Source organism: Scyliorhinus torazame, chromosome 8, assembly GCF_047496885.1.
Source record: "Scyliorhinus torazame isolate Kashiwa2021f chromosome 8, sScyTor2.1, whole genome shotgun sequence".
NCBI lineage: Eukaryota > Metazoa > Chordata > Chondrichthyes > Carcharhiniformes > Scyliorhinidae > Scyliorhinus > Scyliorhinus torazame.
Genome location: NC_092714.1, coordinates 186,949,699 through 186,972,100, shown reverse-complemented (window position 1 = coordinate 186,972,100; position 22,402 = coordinate 186,949,699).

Genomic DNA, 22,402 nt, shown 5'->3' with positions numbered 1-22,402 from the left:
AGGGAAATGGGAAGAAGAGCTGGGGGAGGAGATCGAGGAGGGGCTGTGGGCAGATGCCCTAAGCAGGGTAAACTCGTCGTCCTCGTGTGCCAGGCTAAGCCTGATTCAGTTTAAGGTATTACACAGGGCGCATATGACTGGAGCATGGCTCAGTAAATTTTTTGGGGTGGAGGATAGGTGTGCGAGGTGCTCGAGAAGCCCAGCGAATCATACCCATATGTTTTGGTCATGCCCGGCACTACAAGGGTTTTGGATGGGGGTGACAAAGGTGCTTTCAAAAGTAGTGGGGGTCCGGGTCGAACCAAGCTGGGGGTTGGCTATATTTGGGGTTGCACAAGAGCCGGGAGTGCAGGAGGCGAGAGAGGCCGATGTTTTGGCCTTTGCGTCCCTAGTAGCCCGGCGCAGGATATTGTTAATGTGGAAAGAAGCCAAGCCCCCGGGGGTGGAGACCTGGATAAATGACATGGCAGGGTTTATAAAGCTAGAGCGGATTAAGTTCGTTCTAAGGGGGTCGGCTCAAGGGTTCACCAGGCGGTGGCAACCGTTCGTCGAATACCTCGCAGAAAGATAGATGGAATGGAAAAAAGGCAGCAGCAGCCCAGGATCGGGGGGGGGGGGGGGGGGGGGAGAGGAACCAGAAGGACTCTCAGGGTTGTTAATATATACTGTATAATATGTATAGGTCGTTGCGATAGATAATTATATATTGGACTGTTAAATTATATTTTTGGAGAGTGTTACTTGTGATAAGGCAGTTGCCAATTAGGGTTAGTTTTCATTTTTGTTATTTATTATTTATTCATTTTTTGTTTATAAAATAGGTCATTGTTATTTGTGTTGTTATAATATTGTGTAAAGGATGCACAATGTACTGTGTTGGTTGACCAAAGATTTTCAATAAAATATTTATTAAAAAAAAAGTGGGCTCTGTGTACCACTTTTAGTTGCGTCAGGCTGAGCCTTGCACACGTGGAGGTGGAGTTAACCCTATGCGGTGCTTCGCTCCAGAGTCCCCACCCTATTTCGATCCCCAGGTCCTCCTCCCACTTCATTCTTGTTGCGTCCAGTATGGTGGCGGCCCCCTCTACCAGTCGGTCATACATGTCGCTACAGTTTCCTTTATCTAGTATGCTTGCATCCAGTAACTCTTCCGGTAATGTGTCGTGGCAGTTGTGGTACGTCCTTGTCTCCTTTCATAGGAAGTTTGAGTTGCAGGTACCTTAGCTCGTTCCCCCTGGCTAGCTGGAATTTCTCTGTCAGTTCGTCCAGTGTTGCGATCCTGCCGTCTGTGTATAGGTCCCTGACTGTCAGTATCCCTCTGTCCTATCCCCACTTTTTGAAGGTGGCGTCAGTCAGTGCTGGTGTGAACCTATGGTTGTTGGAGATGGGAGCTTTGTCCGACATTTTGGTCAGGCCAAATTGATGCCGTAGTTGGTTCCAGGACTGGAGGGTGGCTATCACCACCAGGCTGCTGGAGTGTTTTTTTGGGTGGGGAAGGGAGTGCCGTCGTAGCGAGGGCCCGGAGGGAGGTGCCCATGCAGGAGGCCTCTTCCACGCGCACCCACTCGGCTTCTGACTCCTTGATCCATCCTCTTATTCGCTCGGCCGTCGCCGCCCAATAGTAGAATTGTAGGTTTTGGAGGGCTAGTCCGCCCCCCTCTGGATTTTGTTTTTTGTAGGACCTTCTTTGGGATCCTAGCATTCTTACCCCCAATAGAACGCCATGATTAGTTTGTCTAGTGCTTTGAAAAAAGGCCTTGGGGATATGGATCGGAATGGATCTGAATAGGAAGAGGTACCTGGGCAGTACATTCATTTTGATCGTCTGGACTCTCCCCGTGAGGGAGAGTGGGAGTGCATTCCATCTTTGCAGGTCCTTTTTGACTTCCTCTGTCAGACTGGTGAGGTTCCATTTGTGGATCCCTTTCCAGTCATGGGCTATTTGGATCCCCAGGTAGCGGAATTTGTGTCAGGCTTGTTTAAATGGCAATCCCGTTAGTGCTGCCCCCCCCCCTACTTGTGGGTGTACCGGGAAGATCTCGCTTTTGCTCATGTTGAGTTTGTAGCCCGAGAAGGTGGCAAACTCTTTCAGGAGCGCGCTGATTCCGTCCATGTTACTTTGTGGGTCCGAAATGTAGAGGAACAGGTCATCTGCATAGAGTGAGACTCTGTGCTCACTGCCACCCCTTTGGATCCCCCTCCAGCTTTTTGCTGCTCTGAGTGCAATTGCTAGTGGCTCGATCACTAGAGCGAACAGCAGCAGGGACAGTGGGCATCCTTGTCTGGTGCCCCTGTGCATCTGGGAAGTATTGGGAGTTTGCATTGTTGGTCCGTATGCTCGCCATGGGAGCGTTGTATAGGAGTTTTACCCAGTAGGTGAACCCTGTTCCAAGCCTGAACCGCTCCAGTACCTCTATGAGGTATTTCCAATTGACCCTGTCGAAGGCCTTTTCTGCGTCTAGGGAGACGATCACCTCTGGTACTCTCTCCCCGGAGGGGATCATTATTACATTCAGCAGGCGCCTGATGTTCGAGGTAAGCTGTCTACCTTTGACAAAGCCCATCTGGTCCTCTGCGACCATCCCTGGTACGCAGTCTACTTGCCTTTGGCTAGGATTTTGGCATCTGCGTTCAGCAGTGAGATGGGTCTGTATGACCCACATTCCGTTGGGTCTTTATCTTTCTTAGTTATCAGCGAGATTGAGGCCTGTGCTAGCGTGAGTGGCAGTGTGCCCCAGCTAGCGTGTCTGTGACCATCTCCCGCAGGTGCGGGGCCAGTGCTGTCGCAAATGTTTTGTAGAAGTCCGCCTTCCCCGTCTGCATGGAGCTAATGCTGTCCATGATCTCTCCCAGTGCTAGCGGTACTTCCAGGCCCCGTTTTCTGCCCTCCCCCACGACTGGTATGTCCAGTCCATCAAGGAACCATTTCATCCCGGACTCCCCCCATTGGGGGCTCTGAGGTGTACAGCCCTTGGTAGAAGGCCTTGACTGTCTGCCCTATTTGACCCTCTTCTCAGTATACCTTTCTGCCGTGGCTGATCTGCTCAACTATACCCTCACCTCCACCTTTGATGTCCTTGACTAAAACCATTTCTCTCTCGGACATCCTGGGGTGTGACCCTCTTCACTACTCCTGTAAGTCCGAGGGTTGCAGACTTGAATAGATATGGAGGGCAATTAATTTAGCCAATGACTCCCAAAGTTTGGCCGGGCTACATAAAGCACTATCGGATCTTGCTCTCATCTGCCAAGACTGTTCCGTATTCCTGGGTGATCCTGGAATGCAAAGGTAACCTTGAGATTATTCCTCTCCTGCAAATTGTCTTCTTCACACCCTCTCCCCTGCCTCGTCCATCTCATCTCCAGTAACACAGTTCTAGATTCAGACTATCTGATCAATTGCCTCTCTCACTTCCTTCCCTTTCATGTGTCCAACTCCTCTCAGATTCCCCCTGCCCTGAATTTATTCTTTTGCTTTGATTCTCTCCTATCTCCCCTCATACTCATCAAGTCTATGTGACTCATCTTCTTCATTTATTTCCCATTAAATTGCTGACTATGCAACTTCCTTTCCTGGCTCGCGCGTTGGCTGATATTGTTAACGGGTCGCTCTCATCAGATTGTTGTCTCCTTCAGATCTACCATTACGACTCCCTTCTCAAAAAACAAAGTCATGATCTCACTGACGTCAAAAACTACCATCCCATCTCCAATCTGCCTTTCTCTTCAAACTCCTGGAATGTTTTCCTGCCATCTCACATCATTCCTGGAACTCAGTATTTGGATCCCTCCCAACAGGTTTTCACATCTACCACACTAGAGAAAGCCACGATTTTCAAATCCTCAACCTTATTTGCAAATAACTCCATGACCTCAATCGCTGTACTCTTCAGTATCCTCACAACCTTCTGAGATACCTGTGCTCCTCCAATTCTGACGTCCTGATCACCCGGTTCTATTTGGCCCATCATTGGTGGTCAGTGTCTTCAGCTGCCTGGGCCCTCAGCTCTGGAATTTGCTCCCTAAACCTCCCTGCTTCTCAACTTTGAATTCCTCCTTTAAGATGCTCCTTACAATCTATCTTCTTGGTCACGGTGTCATATTTGCTTTATAACACCTCTTTGAAACACCTTGGAATGTTTGACAATATTTAAGATGCTGCATGTATACAATTTGTTGTGTCGTTGAATTTATATACTGAATTTTTGTCCCTGGATGTCCCAAAGCACTGCAGAGAGTTTTTTTAAAGAGTATATTCGCAACCACACTATTTTTATCCTTTGGGGAGTAATGGAAGTGGGGGAAGGATTAACAAGCTGATTATCAGCCTGTTTAACAGTGTTGTCAATGCTCCTTCCGTGGCCAACAAGTCCTGGGGTTGGATTCAGACCCGGAGCTTTCCTTCAGAGACAGTGAAGTACTTTTGAAGTATAATCATTGGATTGAAAATATTTAGGGAAAATAAATAGAAAGCGTTTTGTGCTGCTTATAAGTTTGCATCTGGCAGCATTCAGCAATTATGTAGACTTTGATAAAGGGAAGACTGTGACTACTCTCATGGGATGTTACCTGTAATAAGTTGATAACAGAGTAGTAAGACAATTAAGTAAATAAATAACTTGATATTTAATTATTATTTAAGCAAATGAGGACAACGGTAGGAGATGGCGTTCATGGGCCATTCTACTTATGATTTAAAAAAGAATGATGGACTGGGTGATACAATACATTATTGTTTTCTTTCTACGCTTTATATTAGGAACTAATCAGACTGGTGTAGTAAATACCTCAACGCTTGATGGATTTAAAAAATGTTGCGTGTGAATGCAGCAAGATAAGGTTTATAAAAAGGTGTCACTGCCATTTGAATTTTATAAATGGGGCAAGGGGGGCAAGGGGTACAAGAACAAAGTTGGGATTAATCTGTAGAAACATTTAATTAGGTTGCAGCCGAGGTAAATTGTACAGTTCTTTATACAAAGGAAGGAGCCTCAGAGAGCATATAGTGCAGATTCAATAACCAGAGGTGAGAAATTATAATAATGGAGAGAATCTTGAGGTACTGGAACAATTTCAACGCATCTGAGAAAATTAAAAGATCTAATTGTGACTTTTAAAATTATGAAACGTTTTGATAGAATGAAGAGGGAAAGATTATTTCGATCATTCATCCAGCATTGTCACTGAGAAATTGAAGAGAGAGGTTAGCAGAAATTTACTTACACGGTTAATTACTGGAGAATGGAATGCTTTGCGAGGAAAATAGTTTTGTTTTTGGAATCAGAAGCCAACCTAATAGCATTTTTATTCGAAATCTTTAACAAATCCAAATTATAAATCACAATAATTTGCACCACAGTTTAAGATATTTCAGAAGATGCCGAATTATAACATTCACACACCATTTGACGCAATACACTCCTAATCCGCGCGCGAAACAGCAAAAGTCGCAATGCAAGAACTCACGATTAATTAAGCCTTCTGCGTGGCTTCGCAAGAAACACATTTGCAAAAAAGCAGATACGCCTGGCTATTTCCAAATTTTGAAATGAAAATGAAAAAAAAAATCAAAAGGCACGAGGCAGGCTTTGTCCGCCGCATTTGCAACGACGGAAACAAATAGCACACTTACCCCTCTTGCAAAACGACGGCAAAGCTAAGATTTGCTGAACAAATCGGGCGCTCCAGTTACCGGCAACAGGGAGACACAATAACTCGAGCCGAAGGGATGTTTTTTTTTTGGTGGCCGGACCCCGATTTCGGATAACAAAAACGAGCATGCTCTTGGGTGGTTTTTCCCCCCTTTTCCCTCCCTCTCTTTTTGGTGTGTCTTCCACCGCCTCCGGGCCATTTTCGGTTTCGACCGGATTTCTCCCCATATAAATAAATATACATTTGTTGTATGTTGCATCGTAAGGTGGTTAAGAATTGATTGCTGTCTAAAGAAGGGGGAGGAGGGGAGGGTCTTGGTCGAGGGCTGGGTCCCCGGAGCAGCGCGCTCCCAGGCCGGCTCCCGGCGCGCGGTATCCGTCTCGCTCCATTTCCTTCCCCTTGCCTCGCTACCTTGTAGCTGCGTTCATTCCTGTTACTCTGCGTAATGTCGCGAGGAAAATAGTTAAGGAGGAAACCATTCCATCTGTTAAGGGACGAGTAGATAAACAATAGAAGCAGAGGGAGATAACAAGTCTATGGGAGGAGTGCACAGGTGCAAGAGTATAGTTTGATTGCTTTCACAAGGTTCTGGCATTGACACGGGCTAACTATTCCGTGCCTTTCATATTTTAAACATATATTGTTGACAATATTGATCTAGTTATTTGTAGTTGTAGGGCACTAAACTATTCACATCTGGGCACAAATTGGTATGATGCAAACTTACACACAAGGCTACCGAATACGGCATTTGCAAAATGTTCACATAAAATATTGTGTTTTTCTAAAATTATGGTTAAGGTGCACTGTTAAGGCCGAAAAAGGAGGTTTTTACTTTGGATCTGACTATTCTATGTTCAGGCTGAATATATCTAATGCTGATCTCGGTGATAAAAATTTAAACAGCATTCCATTTTTCTGCATGTGGTACAGATAATTCTCAAAGAAAATGTGAATTGAATGTTTGGAGGTAAGAGGTTAGGTGCAATCATAATGGAGTTTGCTGAACTAAGGTTGCATTTTGGAGCAATATGTGGGCACGTGCTCACAGTGTCACGTGACCTGTTCGCACAATCGTGCCAGGGTTTTACTATTAGAAGTTTGGGGTTGTGGGCTACGGTAGCCTCTATCTCACTCTCTATAAATAGTTATTTACCTTAATAAACCATTTATTCGTTAATCTACTTGCTGGTTGCCAGTCTTTCAAGATACTACATTTGTCGACGAGGATCAATCAAAGCGCCTTTTCTACTGCTACAAAAATCAGGAGTGCAGCCCTCACATGGAAATCATTTTTCTTCGAAGCAAACTTGTTCAGCAGCCTGTGAGTGTCAAAAATGCCCCTTTTTGGGGCAGCTTGAGCCATTCAATCCAAACACGGAGCAGTGGGTACTATATGGCAAACGCTTGCACTATTTCTTTAAGGCCAATTAAATTGGGGGGGGGGGGGGGGTGGGGTGGATAAGCAGCAGGTAATTCTATTACCAGCCTGGGGGACTTTGATTTAAAATCTGATAAGGAGTCTGACTTCTCCAGAAGCCCCGACTCCAAAATCTTTGAAGAGCTTGTGAAACTAATCAAGGGACATTATCACCTGAAGCCTAGGTGATAATGCAGTAAAACAAATTTAATTAGATGACAAGAGCCCCAGGAGAGATTAAAGCGGCTTTGGTGGCATGCCTAAACAAACGGTTGAACAATGTGAGTTCGGGTCTGCACTCAATGACATGGTGAAAGACAGGCTACTCTGCGGTGCTAATGACATGGCTATACAAAATAAATTAGGAGAAACAGAGATTGCCCTAAAGAAGGCATTACAGGTTGCCCAGGTTATGGAAGGTGCCAAAATGAGGGCAATGAAACTGCAGGCAAGGTCCACCAAGTTTGGTGGGATGCCGCTCCTGGTCAAGATGCCAGGGATGGAGGCACTGAAAAAAATCAGCAAAGAGGTTGGAGCAAAATAGGGTGCAGAGTCTTGGGAATTTGGTCCACAGACCAGGTTTAATGAAGAATGCTACCGATGTGGGGGAGATCACACCCAGGAGAGATGTACATTCAGGGAAGCTGTATGATTCGACAATAGGAGGGGCACATTAGGAGAAAGTGCAAGACTAAGCAGAGCCTACCGGGGGCTAACAAAATAACAATTCCGACTCCAGTATATAGTGTTGAGAATAACCCTGAAAACAAATCATTAGATTAAACAACATTAAGAAAGCCAAGACAGTTATGATTAGGTTGATGGTAAACAGTCAGCCACCCAGAATGGAGGTGGGCATGCATGCCTGCACTACAGTTGGAAGTGAACAAATGTGTTGTTATTTACAAGGTAGTGTCCAGTCCCTGAAGTTAACAAGCACAATGGCTAGGATAGCCGTGTATACTGGGGAAGCTTTATGGATCTTAGGAACAACCACAGTGCTCATAAGCTACCAGCAACAAGGTTGAAACTGCTGCCTCACAGTGCCATGGACCCGGGTTCAATTCAGGCCTTGGGGGACTGTGTGGAGTTTGCACTTTCTTCCCATGTCTACATGGGTTTCCCCTGGGTGCTCCAGTTTCCTCCCACAGTCTGAAGATGTGCAGGTTAGGTGGATTGGCCATACTAAATTGGCCCTAAATTGCAGGAATATGGCGGAGGATTAGGCCTAGGTAGGGTGGTCTTTCGAAGGGTTGGTGCACACTCGATGGGTTGACTGGTCTCCTTCTGCACTGTATGGATTCTGATTTTATGAGTAGTGAGGGGCCAAAGGCCAAGTCTGATTGATAGAGATTGGCTTCGCCAAATGAGATTAAATTGGCTAGAAATCTTCAAGGAGATTTTCATGACACCTTAAAAAGTTCAAGGAGGTTTCCAAGATGTGTTACGCAAGTTTCAGGGTTAAAAGCAAATAGTTATGTGGATGTCGAGGCCACGCCCAAGTTTTATAGAGCTCAACCTGCCTCCTATGCCTTTGTATGAGAATATTGAGTCTGAACTCAAGTGACTTGAAGAATTGGGCACCATCAAGCCTGTACAGTTTTCGGAGTGGGTGGCTCCCATCGTGCCAGTGGTTAAGCCAGCTGAAACCATTTGGAAATATGGGGACTAGAAATTAACCATGAATCAGGTGCAAAATTGGACATATACCCAATACCAAGAATTGAAGATTTATATGCTAAATTAGCAGAAGGTTTAACTTACACTAAACATGACATGACCCATGTGTCAGAGCCTCTAGAGAATGTGTTACTATAAATACCAACAGAAGCCTATACCAGTATATCTGGCTACTCTTTGGAGTTTCATTGGCATGTGCAATTTTCCAATGCACGGTGGAAAACATATCACAGGACCTACCCAAGGTGGTTATCTAGCTTGATGATGTACTTATAACAGGAACATCCAAAGAGGTGCACCTAGCAAATCTCAAATAAATGACTTCCGGGTGCGGCTATGCAGAGCTAGGTCGCATATTCGGTAGCTCCCACTTGGAACGGACTTTTGGGCTCTTTTACAGGGCCTCCACGGCATTTGTTTGACATTTCCCGGTGTGGCAAGAAGACTGCAGCATTCCCCTGACAGTGTCCCCCAGGAATGTTATGTCTTTTGGCTACCAGACTCGGCAGAAACAGTAAAAGATTTGGCTTTGGCTGCAGGTTTAGACAAAAGCCTCTTCCAGCATGCAGGCGGGGGAAGGGCAAGCTTAAAGCTGCAATCTGACTTGACTCTACCAAAGGTGAATTCTAGCAGCAGAGGGAACAACGGTGATAAGATCTACCAAGGCCATTGAAGAAGCAGGGACGAGGCTTCCGGTGGCGGCCATGGAGGAGTAGGTCACGCGTTTGGCAGCTCCCGTCTGGAACTGACTCTCATCTTTTTTCAGGAGTTTCCAAAGACTTTTTAAACGGACCAGCCGTGTAACGGCCAAAGGAGCGGCACTGGAGCAACGGGAGAAGCGAGGGAAAGAAAACAAAATGGCGGCGGCCAGGGACAAAGGGGAGCTGCAGGAGTTCATCAAGTGCTGCTTCGAGGAGCAGCGCGAGGAGATGCGCAAGGAGATGTTGGCGCCTATGCTTTCGGCAATTGAAGGACTCGGGATCACCCAGAAGGTCCACGAAGCTAAGATCCAGGAGGTACAGAAAAGAGTCAGTCAGAACGAGGACGAGCTTGTGGGCCTGGCGGTGAGAGTGGAGCAGAACGAGGCGCTACACAAGAGGTGGGCGGGAAGACTCGAAGACCTGGAGAACAGGTTGAGGAGAAAGAATCTGCGAATCCTGGGTCTCCCTGAGGGAGTGGAGGGGGCTGATGCCGGGGCATACGCGAGCACGATGCTCGAGGCGATGATGGGCACGAAGGCCCCTTCGAGGCCGCTGGAGTTGGACGGGGCACATCGGGTGCTGGCGAGGAAGCCCCAGGCAAATGAGCCGCCAAGGGCGATGGTGGTGAGGTTCCACCGGTTCACGGACAGAGAGTGGGTCCTGAGATGGGCCAAGAAGGAGCGGAGCAGTAATTGGGACAATGCAGAGATCCGAATATACCCGGACTGGAGCACGGAGGTTGCAAAGCGGAGAGCGGGTTTCAACCGGGCCAAAGCGGCGTTGTACCGGAAAGAAGTGAAATTCGGAATGCTGCAGCCAGCGCGACTGTGGGTCACATACAAGGGCCAACACTATTATTTCGAAACGCCTGAAGAGGCGTGGACTTTTGTACAAGCCGAAAAGTTGGACTCTAACTGAGGGTTTGTGAGGGTAGGGGGGATGTTTGAGGTTTGATGTGTGATGGTTGTTGTATATAAAGGGTCAATCACGTGCAGGAAATGTTACATGGGCTGGGGGAGAGAGACAAGGCCGCGACAGGAACTGCGTCAGAGGGGGCGGAGCGGGCTTTGGAAAGCGCGGGGTGATTTCCCGCGCGCGGGAAGAAAGGCGGGAAGGGGAACGAAGGAATGCATATGGATTGGGAGACTCCCACGCGGGGAGGTCAATGGGACAACGGGGGTAGCCGGGGTCAGCAGGCGTCAGCTGACTTACGGGAGTGACATGGGGGAGCAAAAAAGCTAGACAGGGGTCTAGCGGGGGGAGGGGAGGGGGGGAAGGGGGGGGGGGAAAGGATTGCTGCTGCACTGGCCGAAAGGGAATGGGACACAGAAGAGGTGGTCGGGATGGGGATCCTTCCCTCTGGGGGACTGGAGGGTGGGGGAGGCATGGACACGGGACTGGCCCAGAAAAGGAGATGGCTAGTCGGCGGGGCATGGTGGGGGGGGGTGAGAGCCCCTCCAATCCGGCTGATAACCTGGAATGTGAGGGGCCTGAATGGGCCGGTGAAGAGGGCTCGAGTGTTCGCGCACTTAAAGGGACTGAAGGCGGACGTGGCCATGCTCCAAGAGACACAGCTGAAGGTGGCGGACCAGGTCAGGCTAAGAAAGGGATGGGTAGGACAGGTATTCCACTCAGGACTGGTCGCGAAGAATAGAGGGGTGGCAATATTGGTGGGAAAGCGGGTGTCATTTGAGGTCAAGACTATTGTAGCGGACAATGGAGGGCGATATGTAATGGTGAGCGGTAGGCTGCAAGGGATGTGGGTGCTGTTGGTAAACGTATACGCCCCGAACTGGGATGACGCAGGATTCATGAAGCGCTTGTTGGGGCGCATTCCGGACCTGGAGATAGGAGGCCTGATAATGGGAGGGGGCTTCAATACAGTGTTGGATCCAGCACTAGACCGCTCCAAATCAAGGACTGGAAAGAGGCCGGCGGCGGCCAAGGTATTAGGGGGTTTATGGATCAGATGGGGGGAGTGGACCCATGGCGGTTTGCAAGGCCGCAGGCCAGGGAATTTTCTTTCTTCTCCCATGTACACAAAGCCTACTCCCGGATAGATTTCTTTGTTCTGGGTAGGGCGCTCATCCCGAGGGTGGAGGGGACTATAGCCGTTTCGGACCATGCCCCACACTGGGTGGAACTGGAGCTGGGAGAGGAGAGGGACCAATGCCCGTTGTGGCGGCTGGATGTGGGACTGCTGGCGGACGAGGTGGTGTGTGGGAAGGTGAGGGGGTGTATCGAAAGGTATTTGGAGGCCAACGACAACAGAGAGGTGCGGGTGGGGGTGGTATGGGAGGCATTGAAGGCGGTGATCAGGGGAGAGCTCATTTCCATTAGGTCTCATAGGGAGAAGACAGAGGGTATGGAAAGGGAGAGGTTAGTGGGGAAGATTTTGAGAGTGGACAGGATACGCAGAGGCCCCGGAGGAAAGATTACTTGGGGAAAGACGACGGCTCCAGACGGAGTTTGACCTGTTGACTACAGGGAAGGCAGAGGCACAGTGGAGGAAAGCGCAGGGGGCGACCTACGAGTATGGGGAAAAGGCTAGTCGGATGCTGGCACACCAGCTCCGTAAGAGGATGGCAGTGAGGGAGATAGGGGGAGTCAAAGATGGAAGGGGTGCCACGGTTCGGAGTGCGACGAAAATAAACGAGGTATTCAAGGCCTTTTATGAAGAGCTGTACAGATCCCAGCCCCCAGCGGGGGAAGAGGGGATGAGACGATTCCTAGATCAGCTGAGATTCCCGAGGGTGGAGGAGCAAGAGGTGGCTGGTTTGGGGGCACCAATTGGGTTGGAGGAGCTGAACAAGGGTTTGGGGAGCATGCAGGCGGGGAAGGCCCCGGGACCGGACGGATTCCCGGTGGAGTTCTACAGGAAATACGCAGACCTGTTGGCCCCGCTACTGGTGAGGACCTTTAATGAGTCAAGAGAGGAGGGGACCCTGCCCCCGACAATGTCGGAAGCGACAATTTCTTTGATCCTAAAGTGGGTCAAGGACCCACTGCAATGTGGATCGTACAGGCCGATCTCGCTCCTCAATGTGAATGCAAAGTTGCTGGCAAAAGTGTTGGCCACGAGGATCGAGGACTGTGTCCCGGGGGTAATCCACGAGGACCAGACGGGATTTGTAAAGAGCAGGCAACTAAACACCAATGTGCGGCGGCTCTTAAACGTGATAATGATGCCATCGGAGGAGGGAGAGGCGGAGATAGTGGCAGCTATGGACATGGAGAAGGCCTTTGACCGAGTAGAATGGGAGTACCTCTGGGAGGTGCTGCGCAGGTTTGGGTTCGGGGTAGGGTTTATCAATTGGGTTAAGCTCCTTTACAGAGCCCCGATGGCAAGTGTAGTGACGAACCGGCGGAGGTCGGAGTGCTTTCGACTGTGCTGAGGGACGAGGCAGGGGTGCCCCCTGTCCCCCCTGTTGTTCGCATTGGCGAACGAACCATTGGCCATGTCATTGAGGGAGTCTAATAAATGGAGGGGGGTGGTCCGAGGGGGAGAGGAGCATCGCGTGTCGCTAATGGCGGATGACCTGTTGCTGTACGTGGCGGATCCAATGGAGGGGATGGTGGAGGTCATGCAGACTCTAAGGGAGTTTGGGGAGTTTTTGGGCTATAAGCTCAATGTAGGGAAGAGTGAGCTCTTTGTATTACAGGTGGGGGACCAAGAAAGAGGGATAGGGGACCTACCGCTGAGGAGGGTGGAGGGGAGCTTTCGGTATCTGGTGATCCAGATAGCCAGGAGTTGGGGGACCCTACATAAACTGAATCTGACGAGGTTGGTGGAGCAAATGGAGGAGGATTTCAAAAGATGGGACATGTTACCGCTCTCACTGGCGGGTAGAGTGCAGTCGGTCAAAATGGTGGTCCTTCCGAGGTTTCTGTTTGTGTTTCAGTGCCTTCCCATCGTGTTCACTAAGGCCTTTTTTAAGAGAGTAGGCAGGAGTATTATGGGGTTTGTGTGGGCGAATACGACCCCGAGAGTAAGGAGAGGGTTCCTGGAACACAGTAGGGACTGAGGAGGGTTGGCGCTGCCAAACCTGGGGAGCTACTACTGGGCAGCAAATGTGGCAATGACCCGCAAGTGGGTTATGGAGGGAGAGGGGGTGGCATGGAAGAGGATGGAGATGGCGTCCTGTAAAGGAACGAGCCTGGGGGCGTTGGTGACGGCACCGCTGCCGCTCTCCCCGACAAAGTATACCACAAGCCTGGTGGTGGCCGCAACGCTAAGGATCTGGGGCCAGTGGAGACGGCACCGGGGTGCAATGGGAGCATCGGTGTGGTCCCCGATCAGGGGTAACCACCGGTTTGTCCCGGGGAAGATGGACGGGTGGTTCCAGAGCTGGCATCGGGCGGGGATTGGAAGAATGGGGGACCTGTTGATCGACGGGACGTTTGCGAGCCTAGGGGCACTGGAGGAGAAGTTCGAGTTACCCCCGGGAAATGCCTTTAGATATATGCAGGTGAGGGCTTTTGTGAGGCAACAGGTGAGGGAATTCCCGTTGCTCCCGGCACAAGAAGTTCAAGATAGGGTGATCTCGGGTGTATGGGTCGGGGAGGGCAAGGTGTCGGAAATGCGCCAGGAGTTGAAAGAAGAGGGGGAAGCGCTGGTAGAAGAGTTGAAGGGTAAATGGGAGGAGGAGCTGGGGGAGGAGATTGAGGAAGGTCTGTGGGCTGATGCCCTAGGTAGGGCTAATTCCTCCTCCTCGTGTGCCAGGCTCAGCCTGATACAATTTAAGGTGGTCCACAGAGCGCACTTGATGGGGGCGAGGTTGAGTAGGTTCTTTGGGGTAGAGGACAGATGTGGAAGGTGCTCAGGGAGCCCGGCGAACCATGTCCATATGTTTTGGTCATGCCCGGCACTGGAGTGGTTCTGGAGAGGAGTGGCGGGATCAATATCTCAGGTGGTGAAAGTCCGGGTCAAGCCAAGCTGGGGACTAGCAATATTTGGATTAGTGGACGAACCGGGAGTGCAGGAGGCGAAAGAGGCCGGCATTCTAGCCTTTGCGTCCCTAGTAGCCCGGCGAAGGATCTTGCTAATGTGGAAGGAGGCGAAGCCCCCCAGCCTGGAGGCCTGGATAAATGATATGGCTGGGTTCATAAAGTTGGAGAGGATTAAGTTCGCCTTGAGAGGGTCTGCGCAGGGGTTTTACAGGCGGTGGCAACCGTTCCTAGACTATCTCGCGGAGCGTTAGAGGAAGGTCGGTCAGCAGCAGCAGCAACCTTGGGGGGGGGGGGGGACGTCCTGGGAGGGGGGTGGGGAAGGGGGGACTGCCTGGGAGGGTGGATGAGCAAGAGATAACATGAAGAGTTGGGGAAACTGGCACGTACGGGTGAGGGCCAGTGTACAAAGCTGTGTAAATATATCATTTTGCCATGTATATATCTTGCTCTGCGCGATTTCTCGTTTTTTTTTGTTACGGGGGTGGGGGGGGTGGGGGGGGGGTTATTGTTTGTAAGGGAGAAAAATTGTGTTAAAAAACTTTAATAAATATATATATTTTTTAAAAATCTCAAAGAAGCTTTAAAAAGATTCAAGAAGGCTGGAGTATGGCTGAAAAGGGAAAAATGTGCGTTCTAAGCTCAGGAAGTGGCGTACTTAGGGTTTTGAATCGATACTCATGGGCTGCACCCTGCAGAGAAGATAAAATCAATTACGGCAGCATGGCCCCTAAAAATATGTCACAATTGAAATCCTTTTTAGGAATGGTAAATTATTATGGAAGATTTATTCCTAGGGTGAGTTTACTGATGAACCAGCTGCATGTTTTTTGGTGGTAGAGTGGCCCGTCAGCAGGATTTACCAACCCCGCCGTTGTCAATGGGATTTCCTGGTGTCTGCACCCCCTCGTTGACGGGAAACCTGTGCACCCACGTGGAACTGAAATATCCCGCTGGCGTGAACAGCAGGTGAATCCCGCTTATAATCTTTCTATATTGTTGACATCCCACACACACTAATAATAATAAACTTTATTAGTGTCACAAGTAGGTTTACATTAACACTGCAATGAAGTTATTGTGAAAATCCCCTAGTCGCCACACTCTGGCACCTGTTGGGGTACACTGAGGGAGAATTCGGAATGTCAAATTCGCCTAACAAGCATATCTTTTGGGTCTTCTGGGAGGAAAGTGGAGCACCCGGAGGAAACCCATGCAGACATGGGGAGAATATGCAGACTCCACACAGACAAGTGACCCAAGTTGGGAATACACTACTCAAGAAGCATCAGAGGTGGTACTGGAGAGACCATCAGAAATAAGCCTTTGAACAGGTTAAAATAGCTTTGCAGTCATCCAGTCTCTGTGTTAATTTTGACACTTCAAAAAGATAATTGTTACCTGCGACGTGTCTCCTTAATTGAGTGGCTTTATCGGATAAGATGGAAGATGGCGCAGAAAGGCTTATTGCCTATGCCTTGAGGACTCTGACTGGTGATGAACAAGCATACTCTTAAATCAAAAAAGAGGACTGACCATAATCTTTGAAGTGAAGATTTTTCATCAAAAGTTTATGAATAGCATTTCATGGTAGTTACTGATCACACACCTTTGTTAGGCTTATTTAGGGAGGATAAGGCCATCCCTATCATAGCTTCAGCTACCATCCAGTACTGGGCTCTATGGTTAGCAACATCTAAGTATACTTTACAGCATTGGCCAGGAACACACATATTTCAGATGTGGACGCTTTAAGTTGCCTTCCCCTACTCAAGTGTATACCGCCTCTGCCAGTACCACAGGAAATTGTTCTTACTCTAAACCTTCTCGATACATTGCCCATGCTGGACTCAGGCCCCTTCGAATCAAGCATATGGTTCTCCATGGTTGGCATTATGATACCAGGTCTGAGCAATTACAACCCTTTCAGATAAGAAAAGATGAGTTAAGTTGTGAAGCCGGTGTATTATTATCCGGAGTATTTTTCCCACTCTGCTAAGAAGTTATTATTACAAGAGTTACACAGTGCCCATCCTGGGATGACAAAGATGAAGATGCTTGCACTCATCATCTGTGGTGGCCCAGAATGGATACCAACATAGAGAATCTGGTCAAACAGTGTGATCAATGTCAAATGCAGCAAAACCTACCACCTGTGGCCCTAAATGCACCCTTGGGACTGGCCAGGTCGACCTTGGGTGCGACTACATGTTGATTTTGCCAAGTGGCTGGACATAAACAAAATGAGGTGAACAACCTCATTAGCAAAAGTAGAGAAATTGCGACAGACATTCGCCACCCATGGATTGCCCAAGCTGCTGGTCTCAGGTAATGGGACTGCATTTACTAATGAAACGTTCCAGCATTTCATGAGAACTAATGGTGTTCAGCATACTTGGACTGCCCCCTACAAGCTTGGTTCAAATGGACTGGCTGATAGAGGTGCTCAAACATTCAAAGTTGCCATGATGAACCATTCATCAGCTTCTCTACAAACCAAAAGGCCCCATTTTCTGCTCGCATGTAGAACAACACCCCATGTCATAACAGGTTGCACCTACCAAATTGCCCATTGACAGATGTATTAAAACAAGATTGGATTTGTTGGACGGGATTCTCCGCTGGCGGGATTCTCCGTTTTGCCGGCGCCCGGGGGTTTCCCGATGGCGCGGGGCTGCCCCACAATGGGAAACCCCATTGACCGGCTGGCGTAATGGAGAATCCTGCCGGCTGGTCGGGTCAGAAATGTGGGGCGGGGTGGAGAATCCAGCCCTTTATTTCCAAATTTGGTGGGGAGAATGGAGGCAAAACAGAATGCACAGAAGAAACATCACGACTCGATAAGACCTAAGAGAACAAGGGCGGCACAATGACACAGCGGTTAGCAGTCCTGCCTCACAGCTCCAGGGACCGGGTTCAATTCCGGCCTTGGGTGACAATCTGTGTGAAGTTTGCACGTTCTCTCCATGTCTCTGTGGGTTTCCTCCGGGTGCTCTGGTTTCTTCCCACAGTCCAAAGATGCGCAGGTTAGATGGATTGGCCATGCTAAATTGCCCCTCAGTGTCAAAACGGTTAGGTGGTGTTACTGGCTTACGGGAATAGGGTAGAGGCAAGGGCCTAAGTAGGGTGTTCTTTCAAAGGGCCAGTGCACTTTCCATGGGCCGATTGGCCTTCTGCACTGTAAATTCTATGATTCCATGAATACTTGAGGTGGACAACTTGTTTATGTTGGTCCAAATTAGATCCCTGGAATGGTTGTGGCCAGAACAGGTTCAGTGTTGTATGAAATAGATGTTCAAGGAAAAACGGTGAAGAAACACTTGTACCATTTGAGAGGAATAGAACTGCACACAGAACCAATGGGACAATCCACCCCTTGTATATCTGTCAGTGATGTTGCTACGGATGAAAGTTACTGCTGCAGCAAGCCATCCTGAGGAAGAGCCAAGTAATGTCCCGGGGGAACTGGGGAAATGATCTGCACGGACATACCTTCACCAGTCGAGAGTCAGCCCATTGATGTTCAAACCAAAGTTTCCTCCACTGGTGGAGTACATGCCAGTAAATTACGATGCTCCCAAAAGATCAGGAAGTCCCTGGATCAACTTACCTTATAAGGGATTGAGTTGAGGTCCGTTTGTTGTATGATATTGTAAAGAGTTCCATTGTTATTGAAATGTGTTAATGAGGGTCTTAGGGGGGGGGGGCGGGTTATGTGCCCCTTGTTGCTAACTTTTGCCTTAGTTTAATTGCTCTGTTTTATTACCTTTGCTCTTGAGTTGCCAGGTACCTTTCTGATAACGCCACGTGGTTCAAGTCCGAGTAATGATCAATAATCCAATACACCGCTTAGTAAGATTTAAATCAAAGCACATTTATTATACACAGTAATCACTACTCATGTACAAATTCTACGTCTAAGCTACTTCTACGACTAACAGTCAAATACTTAACTTGGAACTGACCCACCAGGTCAGGGAAACAAATGGCCTTTCGTTCGGGTTCTGAGCCTGCGGGATTCGAAGTTGGTACAGATTGGTAGCTAGGAGTGCCTATCTTGTAGCGAGCATTGAAGTAAGACTTACTAGATATCAGCGATGGCTGGACCGGTCACTGGCAAGGGTTGGTTCGCGTTGCTGAGTGACCCAGTCAAGCAAAGAAGCAGAGAGGGCGATTTGAACTTGGGCTTGATTCTTATAGTCCCCAGGGGCTTCCCGCCTTTCGGGGCGGACCCTGTACCTGGTTCCAAGTGATTGGACTTTGTCCCAATCACTTGGTTTGATTTTCTCCAATGCTGGAGCTGTTCCCTGATCGATGGGTGGTCTTGAGGTGGTCGTTTACCTCCCATTGTGTAGGCTTCTGCTGGCGCCACGGAGTCTGGTTTGGCTTTGTGTGTCTAAATGTTGCTCATTGTTCCCGGGGATTGCTCATTAATATGCAGATGGCTGGTGTTTTGTTATGCTGATGGTTGCCGGTATCGATCTTGTCTGGCCTCTCCAGAGGTAAATACACACTCAACCTGCAGCTGCTCGTTTGTGTCCTGTTGGCTGACTTTCCCATCAGCCTTTGCCGTTCGCCATTTTAAATCGGGAGTTATCCATTCTAAATCGGGAGTTAGCCATTTTAACTGGCTACATTCCCTCCTTGTGATCCTAACGTGAAGCGTGAAGGATCACATAACTATGTTGCTTTCCATTGCCTGACCAGGGGGGGGGGGGCACTTCCTTCATGGCCTCTGCACTGACCATAGCTATGCAAAACATTTTTAACTAACAATTCTAAGGGCGCTATGTCAAACAGGGACATGCATTACAAAACAATGAACTGGGAACCTCTAACTATTCTTAAGACACTACACTCACTTAAACACTTCATTATCCTAAATTCCTCATCCATACAAACAAAATCATAACATTTCATACACAGTCTTTCCTGGCTTGGCAGTCAAGCTCAGGATCATACAATTTGCTCATGAACAGTTCTTTACACTTCTTTATTTACAATAAACGCAAGTGAATGCACTTTATTATAGATCGTGGGGGTCGGGGGTCTGGTCGTATCCGAACATAGGGGATCTGATCCTATATACCGGGGTTCGAGCGCGGTAGGCTCGCCTTCTCCATTTCCGTAGACGCATAGTCTGCACTAAGCAGCAGAGTATCGCTAATGCTAGTAATGTTTTGATTACATAGGACAGAGAGTACCAGGTTATAAACCTGGCACACCAGGATGATGTGGTGTTGCTGGTGACTGGGTTCTGGGTACTGCGGGGAAGTGAAACATTAACAGCTGGGGGGCTTGAAGTCATGTGGTTCGCGTTCACGCGCAACCAAAAGTCGATAATCATGAGGGTGATCCATATGAAGGAAGTCCTCATGGCTCTTCTCTTTCCTTTTCTTTCTTCTCTTCTCCGGTCCTGGAGCTTCTGGAGTTCTGTGGAAACAAGCATAGTGTCTGTAACTATCTTTGTTTAATATCTCGTACGATAGTGTGCCTGTCCTGTAGTGCCAATTACTTCCTTTATAATTGGTCACTATGTGTGACTCCCTCATTTTTTTTCAAAAATCGAATTTTCGGACAAGCCACACTTCCCAATAATGAACCAGTGCGAGCCGTCTCGCAGACTGTGCAATTTACCATCCAAATGTTTCAGGATGTAAATAGCATGTGGTTGGCAACCTAAGGGTTACCTAAACAAAACAAAACTTTTTGAACTAAAATGCCAAAATGAGGTGCGTATGGGCCGCGACGGGTACGATTTGGATGGAGTCCCCGGGTAGGACGGTGACCAATGCCGTATCTCTCCTACCCGAGAGTAGTTGACCAGAGGGGGGGTCCCCAGGCAGGGTGGGTCCCAATCCGTTTCTCCACTGCCTGAGCAACCGACAAGAACGGGCAAAAATGTAGTCATCGTGGTGGGGCTGCCGTAGTGGTTCTACCCTTCGAACCAGAAGGGCAGTTACGAACGGGCGTCTGGTTCTTTAACCAGTCTCTGCAGACAAGCTCTCAGAGGTTTCTGCTGAACCGTTGTCTGGCAATGGTGAGTCTCTGTAGGCAAGTCCTCAGAGGTTTCGGCCGAAAAGGCGTGGGGCAGTGAGAAAAAATTCTCCTGTCGGACATACAACATTTAACAAACTTTCAAACAACAAAAAACATTCTGCAGATTCCATCAGAAAGGACAACACTTCTCCCAAGTGGTTCCTTTTAAAACATCATCTGGTTGCGAACAGGGTGGCAAAGGGGATCTCGGTTTGGGAGTCAGACCCAAGGTCGTCCTCTTCTCCCGGGTGCCAAAATCTTGAGTGTATGAGGGCTGAAAGGGCTGCGTGGTGTGCGGTGGGGTCACTCTCGTCGTTGCGGACGAGTCTGAACGAGTTGTCTCGATGCCAATAATTGGTGTCTAGTTGTGTGGGGACAAAATCGGGGTCGTCAGTGTGGGTTGGTGGTCGGTGGTGGGGTTTATTTAGGAAAGTGATCATGAAGGGATCACTTGGATCGTAGTCGGAATCGCTGGGTGTGGGTTCTGTTGCATGGGGATAGTGGGGAGGCATGCTGTGGCTATTTTCCGAGTCACAGTTGCTGTCTCTGCTGCTGCAGCCTGTGGGCGTTCCGGGGCGGAGTGTATATTTCGGGGGTGGAGTCGAGGTCGAGTCCGTGGCTGGGCTGGACGTGGTGGCGGTTGGTAGGGTTACGTTGGCTGTGGGCGGGGTGTGGTGTGCTGCGTCGAGCATGATGTGGTGTGCGTGGTTCGACTGTGTTCCATATGCCTTCAGCTGGTTTATATGAAACCATGCAGTCTTACCATTGGGGTACTTTATTTTATAAACGGAAGGGCTTACTTTGTCCACAATGGAATACGGACCCGAGTATTTTGGTGACAGGATTGTGCTGGGGTTATGTACAGAGAGCATCACTTGCTGTCCAATACTGTACTCAGTCGCATGCACTGTCTTGTCGAAACAAGCCTTGCTCTGTTTCTTCCTTGTGCCCAATTTTACTGCGGCTGCTAGCTGAGCCGTTTTAACATTTTCCACTAATTGTTCTACTGCTTTCTCGTGTGTGAGGGCCGTTACTGCGGGGCTGGTCAAGTCCAAACCTTACAAATATTCTGTGCCTTTCATGAGGCGTCCGGTCATGAGGGTGTGTGGGGTGTAACCTGTGGAAGTAGAAATTGTGTTACGTATAAACATCAGGGCGAACAGGGAGGACTGAGTCCCAAGTGGTGGTGTTCTGCTGGACCATTTTTGTGAGGGTGGATTTTAGGGTCCAATTCATGCGCTCCACGATACCACTCGACTGGGTGGTATGCTATGTGGAATGTTTGGGTGATGCCAAATATCGTGAGGACGTTCTGCATGACACGTCCCGTAAAATGGGAGCCTTGGTCGGATTCAATGCTGCGGGGTGTCCCCATCTTGGAAAGATGTGGTGGGTCAAAATCTTGGCTGTAGTTTTTGCCATGTTTGTGCGGGCTGGGAATGCTTCCACGCAATTTTGTAAATGTGTCAATCACCACAAGTACATATTTATAACCATTCCTGCAAGGGGGCAATGGTCCTATAAAATCGATCTGGAGGTTAGTCCAGGGGCCATTAACGGGTCGGGTGTGGCTGAGTTGGGCCTTTTTGGCATATCTGTCCGGATTATTCTGGGCACAGATAAGACAATATTCTATGTAATGGTTTACATCTTCCTTTAAATTCGGCCACCAACAAAGCTGCTTGAGATGGGTTGTAGTGGGATCGATTCCCTGATGTCCATGACCGTCATGGAACAAGCAAATCAATTGATTCCTGTCCTGTTCAGGAACCACATAAAGGGTGTCTTTTAACACCACACCGTCATGTGTGGTCAGTGCATTTCTAAATCTCTCATAGGGAGCTGGATAGTTTCCTTTTACAATCTCCCTGAGATTGCTGTCCTGCTTCTGGGCCTCTACTAGATCCTCAATCTTTGTCTGTGAGACCTGAACTGCACTCACTGGTGCGCTTTCGGGGGGTGT